This window comes from Argopecten irradians, chromosome 14 (assembly GCF_041381155.1).
Source record: "Argopecten irradians isolate NY chromosome 14, Ai_NY, whole genome shotgun sequence".
Classification (NCBI taxonomy): Eukaryota; Metazoa; Mollusca; class Bivalvia; order Pectinida; family Pectinidae; genus Argopecten; species Argopecten irradians.
The window spans coordinates 11,858,965-11,870,636 of NC_091147.1; the positions used below are offsets into that span (position 1 = coordinate 11,858,965).

At 34.8% G+C, this 11,672-nt stretch overlaps 1 pseudogene; it reads left to right on the forward strand.

Moving 5' to 3' along the window:
* The first annotated feature begins 7,391 nt into the window (after nucleotides 1-7,391).
* On the forward strand, nucleotides 7,392-8,458 carry LOC138308021 (uncharacterized; annotated as a pseudogene).
* Nucleotides 8,459-11,672: the final 3,214 nt, after the last annotated feature.

Here is an 11,672-nt window from a genome sequence, read left to right on the forward strand (position 1 = left end):
ACAAATACACTCAATAGACTTTCAAACACATACATATTTATTTTAAAAAACATATACATTCACATACAGACAAATGCGAAGCTTACATTTCTAGTACATAAGGAGAAAAAATGATACACATTAGGAGTTAGGAGATGAGGGGAAAAATTATATTGTACTGAATATTAAGGTAAGGAATCAAAGACAGGATTAAAAGAAAAGAGTGAGAGTTTTAAAGAAAGAAAAAGGAAAATGAAAAAAAAAAGTTAAAAGAGTCTAGGTAGGATGGAGACGGAGGAACAATTATAACAGTTTACTGTATAAAAAATCTTTAAAAAAGATCGGCTTTGTGCAGGGGAAGGGGGGGGATAAAATGAAATAAAATATAAATATGGATTTAAAAAGTTTAATAAAGTAAATGTGTGACAAAGTGCAATTATAACTTGATTAGTTTTTCTCATTTTCTCCATTCATTTTCAATTTTAAGTTTTACATTTTCATCTTTACTATTTTAAATATAATTTTGAATTGTATAATGATCTCTAAATGTGTTGATAAGAACGTTAATGCTTAATGAGTTGTGTAAACATCTCATTCTGTAAATGTATTGCTTTATAATTATGATAATTTCATTGTCCACTCTATTACTATGGAGATAATTTCCATGAAGAGTGAAAGGATTTTTTAATAACAGAAATGGAATTAAGAGAGCTTGTTATAATGTGTCCTCACACTCCCATAACAAGTGTGTAATAGTTTCAGGCTCAGTATTGCAGAGTACACAAAGAGGGGAGATAACTACTCTGATTTTAAACAAAAATGAATTTGTTGCCAAAATATAATGGATTAATCTATATTGGAACCACTGTAATTTAGTATTTGTTGTAACATTAAATGAAATTTTATATATTTCACACCAAGTTTCATGATCTATATTGTTAAAAATTGCATTCCATTTTCTAGGACCAGACGGTATTATATCGGACTTGTTTAAATATAAAACAGTTTTGATCCTTTTCTATCTTTGAGAAAGAGTTGCAGATTAATAGGCATATATGGATAATGAATTTGTTTTCTTTGTAAATCATATGAAGTAATTAGTTTTTGGTAGCTAAAACAAGACCTTGGTACTGTAAAAAAAATTGTGTTAACTTGGTAAATCTGAATAAATTCTTGATATGTGTAAAATAAACTTCCTTCTACACTCTTAACAATGTCATTTATGATACAGATGCACACACCTTTCTGATAATAGTTTTTATAGAAGATTATCTTCCTATCCACCTTAAAGTGAACAGTCGGGCAAGGATGGCTAAAGTCGGTAAAGATGGTGTGAATGTATCCAGTATAATTTCTTATGAAATGGAAAAATAAAATCTCTCGTCAAAATCTGTGTGCGTACGAAGAAATTAATTTAAAGTATGGAAATTCTAAAATGTCCTCCCGGCTCACTATGTCCGTGGTTACATTTCCACGCAGCCTCGCTTTCAATGCTTTCAACTTTTCTTTACTTTAATGGTCAGAACTGGGAAACTAAGCAGAACTTGACCGTCATATCAATATGTGAGAACTTTTGGAAGGCCAATGAACGCATTTAGACTGGTTTTCTTTGCCCGACTATTCACTTTAATATCACTATTATACCAAATAGCAGCCATCAAAATGTTTTCCTGACAGATTTTCTCATTATATTTTGAGCTTAACATATACCACGATTTAAAAACATCACTCCAGAATTTATTTTTACATTTATTTTCACACATCTCTATATATTCCGAACCACAATTTGAAAGAAGATCAATATTGATTAAAGTTTTTAGAATTATCTGCCATTTCTCTTTAGTCTGATAAAGTCTTCTTACCCATGCAAGTTTAAGAGAATTTATAAAAGCTATGGTATTTATCATTTTCAATCCTCCATTTGCATAATTTTGTGTGGTTGTCTCCCTTTTAACTTTGTCGGGTTTCCCATTCCATAAATAGTCAAATAATACTGAATTGAGTTTGCTTATAAATTTATTATCTGGATTGGGAATCGATATAAAAAGATGGTTGAATTTTGAGATAAGTAGGAATTTGATAATGTGAATTTTTCCTACAGGTGTTAAAGATCTTCTTTTCCATACTTTTAACAAAGATTTTAATCTGATTAGTTTTTTGTCAAAGTTAAGTTTTGGCATTTCATGGAGATTTACACTAAAAACAATACATTCTGTACCTAGCAATTCAAAATTTTCCTTCCCCCACTGTAATTAAAGTTCCGTTAAAAAAGAGTCTTCACTATATTTCTTGCTACCAATCCTATTCACTTTCGTATTATCAACATTCATTTTAAGTCCAGAAATTTTTGCAAATCTATTAAGTTCCATAATTGATTCTTTTAGAGATTTCTCCGAACCGTCGAGTATAAGTGAAGTATCATCTGCATACTGAGATAACAAAATAGGACAATTTTCAACATTTACTCCTTTTATATCTTTATTATTTCGCAGTTTAATAGCCAGAATTTCAGCACAAAGAATATACAAATATGGTGCGATAGGATCCCCCTGACGGCGACCCTCCCAATACCAAAGAAAGAAGAGATATTTCCACCCTGATTAATAGCAGATTGTACATTACAATGCAGAGTCTTAAACCAGTTTATAATACTATTTCCGAAACCAAATAAAAGAAGAATTTTTTCTATAAATAGCCACGACACCGAATCAAAGGCCTTCTCAAAATCAAACATCAAAATCATGCCTGGTATGTCATTTTCCTCAGTATAATGCATTATATCATATATTAATCTAGTATTTACTCCAATATAACGCGCTGAAATAAAACAAGTTTGATCATCACTTATTAATTTATTAAGAACGGTTTTATTCTATTAGTAAAAGTACCAGATGCAATCTTATAAACAATGTTTAAAAGTGATATAGGTCTCCAATTTTTAATGAACTGCCTAGGTTTATCTGCCTTTGGTATGCAAGTTATAATTCCTTGTCTTTGTGTGATAGAAAGCTGCCCTGAACGGTAGCCAATATTTATTGATCTTACAATAAAATCACCCATTTCCCCCAGAAACATTTAAAAAGTTCTGAAGTAAAACCATCTGATCCTGGACTTTTATTATTTTTCATTAAATTATTAAAGTTTGTCCTGCCTCTTGATATGAGATTTCCCCTTCCAAATGATCAGATTCTAATTGAGATAACTTAGGCATTTCATTATAATTAAGATAGTTTGATAAATTCAAATTTTGTATATTATCTTCTGGATCTGTACTTTCCGGAACACCATAGTGAGTTTTATAAAATGAACATACTTTCTCCAAAATATCTTCTTGTTTTGTTAATACCTTGTTACTTTGAGTCTGCAGTTTTGGTATTATTTTTGAGGTATAGTTTCTATTTTCCAAACTGAAAAGGGGCCGCGGTGGCCGAGTGGTTAAGATGTACCGACATATTACCACATGCCCTCCACCTCTGGGTCGCGAGTTCGAATCCCAGATGGGGCAGTTGCCAGGTACTGGCCGCTTGTCGGTGGTTTTTCTCCGGGTACTCCGGCTTTCATCCACCAACAAACCTGGCACGTCCTTAAATGACCCTGGCTGTTAAAAGGACGTTAAACTAATCGAACAAACCAAACTGAAAAAAATAACTAGTTGGTTTTCCCCTTCTTCTGCCCATTTTACTCTTGATCTCATAATACTACCTTTTATCTTATTTGATCTTATCCTCTCTAAATCCTTTTTGTTATCAATTAATTCACCTAAATTAGTGTTTCCCTGTGCCTCAAGTTTTTGTATCTCTTTCTTTAGATTATCTTCTCTACAGTTTTCTTGGTATTTTTTTCTTATATGATGCATATGAAATTGTACATCCTCGGATTTCCATGAGCAAGGTTTCTAAAATAGTTGATCATCAATAGAAAATTGAATCTCGGAATTAGCAATGTTTTCAATATTATTTAAAAGATAGACTGGTAAACAGTATTGCTTTTTCACTTTGCTAATGCAATTATTAACTAAATTCAAATAATCTTGGTCATACAGAAGAGAATTATTAATTTTCCAAGTTCCTTTACCCCTTTTGAATTCATTTATTGTAAGAGATATATTTGGAAATGAATGATCTGATCTATACCCAGAATCTATGCCTGACTGGTCAATACTTGGCAGTAAACTCTCTGAAACAATGAAAAAATCAAGACGTGCTTGTTTCACTGGATTTTTTTTCCTCCAAGTATATCTCCTAACATTTTCGTGTTGTTCTCTAAAGACATCTATAAGACCAAAGTTTTCTATTATATCTAATACTTTTTCCCTGGCTTTTGGATTATTTATATTCTTGTATGTATTATCATAATCAAGAGTTGGATTTAAAACAAGGTTAAAGTCGCCAAAAACAATAACATGATTATGGCCAAAGTCTTCAATAATATCGGAGATTTTTGAATAGAAGTCTGGACTATCCTGATAAGGACCATAAATATTAATAAGTGCAATATGTGCAGACTCGATTTCTATGTCTAAAGCTAAAAAATTTCAAGATAAATCTTTCTTCTCCTTGTGAACTTTAAACTCAAAGTCACTACTGAAAAGAATTGTTACTCCACGCGATTTCCCACGAAAAGACGGAAAATACGATTCGTAACCCGTTCATTCCTAATAATTTCTTCATTGTCCGCAGTAAAATGTGTATCTTGTAGACAAAAGATATGTTTATTCATGTCTCTAAGATAAGAAAATACATCTTTAATTTTATTCTATTCGAAAGACCTTGCACATTAGCCGAGACTACCCTCACACCTTCCACTTTGACTTTCTTAGGAAATACTTAAGTTCCACCGTTTCCAGCCTAAAAGAGTAGGGAGATGAAAGATTACAGAAAGAGGAAAAAAATACAAAAAGAGAGTTTAAAAACATTTTAAGATTTGGCGACATCAAAGACTACTACCTGACATACATGTACGACAGATTCTTCAAAAAAAAAAAAAAAAACACGGACACACAAGGGCCATCTGACCATGTTCACTCACACCGCGAAGATGAATTATAATATCAGTGTCAACAAGATGCCTTCATAACACAATGTTTCTTGACTACAAGCATCAAGCGCTGAGCCGACAAAGACTAGGCTTAATAATTTTCATCAATTAAAAGGTTCATAAGGAACATAGAACAATACATTTATGTCACATTTTGCTTCATGGTTATGTAACGAATTAGCCTCACTGAATTGTCCCTTTAACACTGGGTAATAAACTTTCTAAAACAATAAAATAATCTAAACGTGCTTGCTTAATCGGGTTCTTTTTTCTCCATGTAAATCTCTTGAGATTTTCATGTTGTTCTCTAAACACATCAATAAGACCAAAATTGTCAATTATTTCCAAAATTTTATCTCTAGCTTTAGGATTATTAATATTTTCATATGTGTTGTCATAGTCAAGATCAGGGTTTAGAACAAGGTTAAAATCACCACATATAATAACATTTTCACAGTTGAATTATTCTAATATATCAGAAATTTCTGCATAGAAGTCAGGACTGTCCTGATTAGGACCATATATATTAACAAGTAAAATATGTGAACCTTCAATTTCTATCTCAAGTGCTAAAATATTTCCAGTTTTGTCAATCTTTTCTTTATGAACTTTAAATTCGAAGTTATTGTTAAAGAGAATGGCCACACCACGAGAATTTCCACGAAAAGATGAAAAATAAGCATTATATTCCCATTCGTTTTTGATGAACTCTTCTTTATCTTCGGTGAAATGCGTGTCTTGTAAACAGAAAATATTATAATTAGAATATAGAGGATATAATTATTAATTATTGACAGAACATCAAACTCCTGTTTCACGGTATTATCCTTATAATACTAATGATAATAATAAACTTAATTTACTAATAATGGGTTAGTTGATTTATAAAAGTACATACATATGGAATATAAGAAATATAAAGAATGACAAATTTATATCCTTACATAATTGACAACACATTTTATAAAAAAAATGGATCATAATTATATATAAATGAACACTGTACACATGTACAGTTCATTATAATATCTGACTTCATTTGTGAATTGCACCCCAATTACATGCATGGAATATTACTTCTCTCTTATTTTTTTTTCAATTCAAATTTTGTTCATGTTGCTTTATGTTTGTTTATGATTTTTCAGGTGCACCTTTATGAAATGGTTCACGGGTTTATCACGGTAAGTGTTACACGATTGATGAACACGAATATTCAGATGTATTTTAATTGTCACAATAAATTGGCATGAATATATATCATCAGAATTTATTGGGTATGCAGATCCTGAGATGTGATTCTTTCTCTTTTAGTGAATTTCCTCTAACAATATTTATGAGCAACATAAATATGCCAGGGGAAGGGGGGATTTTTAATTGAGATTTCCTAACTTTACTGATAGATCAATCACATCACTGAGAACAATCATGATATCATTGAAAAGTATTCAATAAAAAAAAATTAAGTACATCATTTATTGAATCTGGTATATATATCTTTCAATCTGATTGAAATACAGATCCTTATAACCACTCCGTTCAATAGAGGATCTGAGAAAATCCGATTAAGGGTCATGTTCCCATGACCTTTATACCACGTGTATTCAGATCAAATGCATTTTCTGCACGTTGCTCTGTCAATTGACAACGCCATTTCGCCTCAACATACAAATACAACTAGCTTTATTGTGGTCTTTGGGCGAGATGACTACGTACACGGAAATAATTCTGACATATTTTCAAACTATTTCGTCCCCTGAAATTCACTGTCAAAATTTTGCCAGCAGCAATTTGATTGGCCATTTACAAAGGTCACCTGGACATGACCCTTAATGGGATTTTCTCAGATCCTCTTATCAAGCGTAGTGATAATAAGGATCTGTATTTTAATCAGATTGTATATCTTTCCAAAACAAATATATATTTTTTTACAAATACAATTTGTGCCTCTCACAATCTTAAAAACTTCATTCCATGTTAAACTTATATATAATTAATAAAACATCATAATACGGTATTTCCATAAAAGTACATCACAATTAAAAATTTACATGTAACAATGAAAATAACAATAAAAACTTATGGCTACTTTTAATGTAGAAGTTTCTTTGAAAATATTTACAGCGGATCGACTTATTCTGAAAGACAATGCCATTCCTTCAGTGCTGATTCCTGGTGAGAAAAGTCATTCTCCAAGTCCCAGAGAGCAAAGACCCGCTAGGAGAAATCGTGAAGAGAAACCAGTAGAACCTAACTTGAGTGAGATTGGCATTCAACAGGAAATCATAGTTGAGACACCAGAGAAAGAAGAACTTTCAGCTGCAGCTACTGAAAGTCACGAGTAAATTGTTTTTGTTCCTAACCCTTTTTCAAAAAAACATTCCGTTGAGAATTTTAAAGATAAGACAGAGGCAATAAGGTACTATACAGGTTTTAGTGATTATGACCAATTCATTACATTCTTTCATTGTCTTGGTCAATGCGTAGACGAACTTGACTATACATGTTCTTCCCTTGAACCAAAGGACCAACTGTTTCTTACACTCATGAAATTAAGGTAAGCAAAGGAGGACTATGAGTTGTCCTTATTTTTCCAAGTCGCACAGTCTACTGTCTCAAGGATTGTGACGACTTGGATAAACTTCATGTACTTTCAAGTGAAAGAGTTGAACATCTGGCCTTCTGTCGAAGTTGTACAAGATTTCATGCCAGATGACTTTGCAGAGAAATTTCCCAAGACAACTGGATGCCACTGAAATTCTTATCCAAAAGCCATCAAATACCAATCTCATACTTGGTCGAGCTATAAGCATAGGAATACTGTAAAATCTATGATAGGTATAACTCCTAGAGGAGCTGTTTCCTATGTCTCTGATGCCTATGGTGGCTGAGCTAGTGATCGTATGGTTATCGAAAGGTCAAAGTTACTTGATGAGGAATGTTTGACAAAAGTGACAGCATCATGGCCGATAGAGGCATAATGGTGCAAGACTTATTTTCAAATAATGATGTACAGGTCAACACACCAACATGTTTGAAAGGAAAGTGTCAGTTGGAAGCAGAGGAAGTAGTGCATGACCGTCGTGTTGCATCCAAACGTATACATGTTGAATGAGTTATCGGTCTTGCAAAAAGGTTCAAAATTTTAAAACATGAACTTGGTGATTGCAAGCTACAGTTGGGATCACGCATTATTTTCATATGTTTTGTCCTGAGCAATTTTAGAAACTCCATAGTTGAATGGTATGCATGAGTTTAATACATGTGTTGTCTGTTACAATTGTACTTAAATGAAAGTTTGTATTGTCAGGATAATAACAGGAGTTTTCAAATCTTTTCTCTTAATATTAATTAGGTGTTTGGTGCAAGATGTATGTCATTATCCATATCAACTGACATTTATTTCTGAATATATGGGTTTGTAAGAACAGAACATTGATTATGCAAGGGGCTGAATTTACATGTTGGAAGCTATAAAGGGCCTGTAGTATTTGGTTTAGAAAAGTTCAAGTTAAGGAAGCAAACACAGGTTACAATAATCTCTGTCAATTTCAATTTTTTCATCAAATAGTGACTTAAAAGTGAAAACAACAAAATGCCAAAACTGCCTTTCTGTTAAGAAAAGCAGTCCCTGAATTTGGTCATAGTAATTTGAGAATTTACAAAGGTGTATTGAGCCATTAACTTCATGTACAAATCTGAAATATTTTAGTGTATTGAGTTCCACTCTTTCATTTCTACCTTTATAGGGACATTTCACTTCTAAAATACATTCACGATCAATAACACCATCAGGACTTGCTCCAAGAAATGGTTTGTTTTTGTATATGAAAAATCCACATTTATTAACATTTATATCATCTGACTCAAATTTTCTGACAGCCTTCCCTTCATAACGTTTTCCATGTAATAAGGCAGGATATGTAAATGACTTTGACCTACTTAAATGATCACAAAGTTTATGTTTGTTTCTACTATCCGTCATACGAGATATTTGCCCAAAAACTGAAGCTGTGAGGCGCCATGACCTTTCTTTAAACCACTTCTTGTAAAAAGTGTCTTTCTTAGTTACCACCGCGCATGCCAGGACTCTCTGTGATGCATTAGCTATCCATTTTTAGCTCACCTGGCCCGAAGGGCCGGTGAGCTTATGTCATGGCGCGGCGTCCGTCGTCCGTCGTCCGTCGTCCGTCTGTCCATCAACATTTCCTTTAAATCGCTACTAGTCATAGAGTTCTGCATGGATTGTAACCAAATTTGGCCACAAACATCCTTGGGGGAGGGGGAACAGAACTTGTATAAATTTTGGCTCTGACCCCCCGGGGGCAGGAGGGGCGGGGCCCAATAGGGGAAATAGAGGTAAATCCTATAAATCGCTACTTGTCCTAGAGTTCTGCATAGATTGTAACCAAATTTGGCCACAAACATCCTTGGGGTAAGGGGAACATATCTTGTGTAAATTTTGGCTCTGATCCCCCAGGGGCAGGAGGGGCGGGGCCAAATAGGGGAAATAGAGATAAATCCTTTAAAACGCTACTAGTCATAAAGTTCTGAATGGAATGTAACCAAAATTAGCCACAAACATCCTTGGGGGAAGGGGAACAGAACTTGTATAAATTTTGGCTCAGGTCCCCCGGGGGCAGGAGGGGCGGGGCCCAATAGGGGAAATAGAGGTAAATCCTTTAAATCGCTACTAGTCCTAGAGTTCTGCATGGATTGTAACCAAAATTAGCCACAAACATCCTTGGGGGAATGGGAACAGAACTTGTATAAATTTTGGCTCTAATCCCCAAGGGGCAAGAGGGGCGGGGCCCAATAGGGGAAATAGAGATAAATCCTTTAAATCGCTACTAGTCATAGAGTTCTGAATGGAATGTAACCAAATTTGGCCACAAATATCCTTTGGGGAAGGGGAACAGAAATTGTATAAATTTTGGCTCTGGTCCCCCGGGGGCAGGAGGGGCGGGGCCCAATAGGGGAAATAGAGGTAAATCCTTTAAATCGCTACTAGTCATAGAGTTCTGAATGGATTGTAACCAAATTTGGCCACAAACATCCTTGGGGGAAGGGGAACAGAACTTGTATAAATTTTGGCTCTGATCCCCCAGGGGCAAGAGGGGCGGGGCCCAATAGGGGAAATAGAGATAAATCCTTTAAATCGCTACTAGTCATAGAGTTCTGAATGGAATGTAACCAAATTTGGCCACAAACATCCTTTGGGGAAGGGGAACAGAAATTGTATAAATTTTGGCTCTGGTCCCCCGGGGGCAGGAGGGGCGGGGCCCAATAGGGGAAATAGAGATAAATCCTTTAAATCGCTACTAGTCATAGAGTTCTGAATGGAATGTAACCAAATTTGGCCACAAACATCCTTGGGGAAGGGGAAAAGAAATTGTATAAATTTTGGCTCTGGTCCCCCGGGGGCAGGAGGGGCGGGGCCCAATAGGGGAAATAGAGATAAATCCTTTAAATCGCTACTAGTCATAGAGTTCTGAATGGAATGTAACCAAATTTGGCCACAAACATCCTTGGGGGAAGGGGAACAGAAATTGTATAAATTTTGGCTCTGGTCCCCCGGGGGCAGGAGGGGCGGGCCCAATAGGGGAAATAGAGGTAAATCCTTTAAATCGCTACTAGTCATAGAGTTCTGCATGGAATGTAACCAAATTTGGCCACAAACATCCTTTTTGGAAGGGGAACAGAACTTGTATAAATTTTGGCTCTGGCCCCCGGGGGCAGAACAGGTGGGGTCCAATAGGGGAAATAGAGGTAAATCCTATAAATCGCTACTTGTCCTAGAGTTTTGCTTGGTGTGTGACCAAACTTGGCCATAAACATCCTTGGGGGAAGGGGAACAGAACTTGTATAAATTTTGGCTCTGACCCCCTGGGGGCAGGAGGGGTGGGGCCCAATAGGGGATTTAGAGGATAATATTATAATTCCTTCAGAAAAGAAACAATGAACCTGTATTCAGAACATTACTTGGCATTACAAACCAGGTGAGCGATACAGGCCCTCTGGGCCTCTTGTTTGTTGATTTGATGTCTTGAGCATACTTATTGTTACCTAAAATATACAAAACTCCATTATAAATGTGCAGTTGAAAATGACTTTACAATATTGATAAAAAAATGCAAATTAGTAGTTAACCGATAGACATGTGGTCATATCTTGTACATGCAAACAGCAATCTGATTGAAATAGAGATCCTTATAACCACTCCGTTCAATAGAGGATCTGAGAAAATCCTATTAAGGGTCATGTTCGGATGACCTTTATGCCACGTGTAATTCAGATCAAATGCATTTTCTGCACGTAGATTTCATAGATTTCGTTGACACAGAATATCAAGGAGAAACATAGAGATTGAGAAAGAGATAACTCTCTGGACACCCTTAGGCAATACTTTTTGATACTTAATTAAGGCAACAAGTCATTTTCTTGTACTCATAAACCGATATTTTCTACACAGTCTGAAATTCGCATTGCCAGCTGAAACAGAGATCCTGAAAATGAAATGATTTCTTTGAACTTGTTTTTTAGGCGCTTCAAAAGAATAAACGGGAATACTGGGAATGAACTTTTTCCTGAAACTCCCTAAGATAATATTTACGGAAACTTAATGAAGACTACATCGTCAACAGAAACAGAGTTGGTGA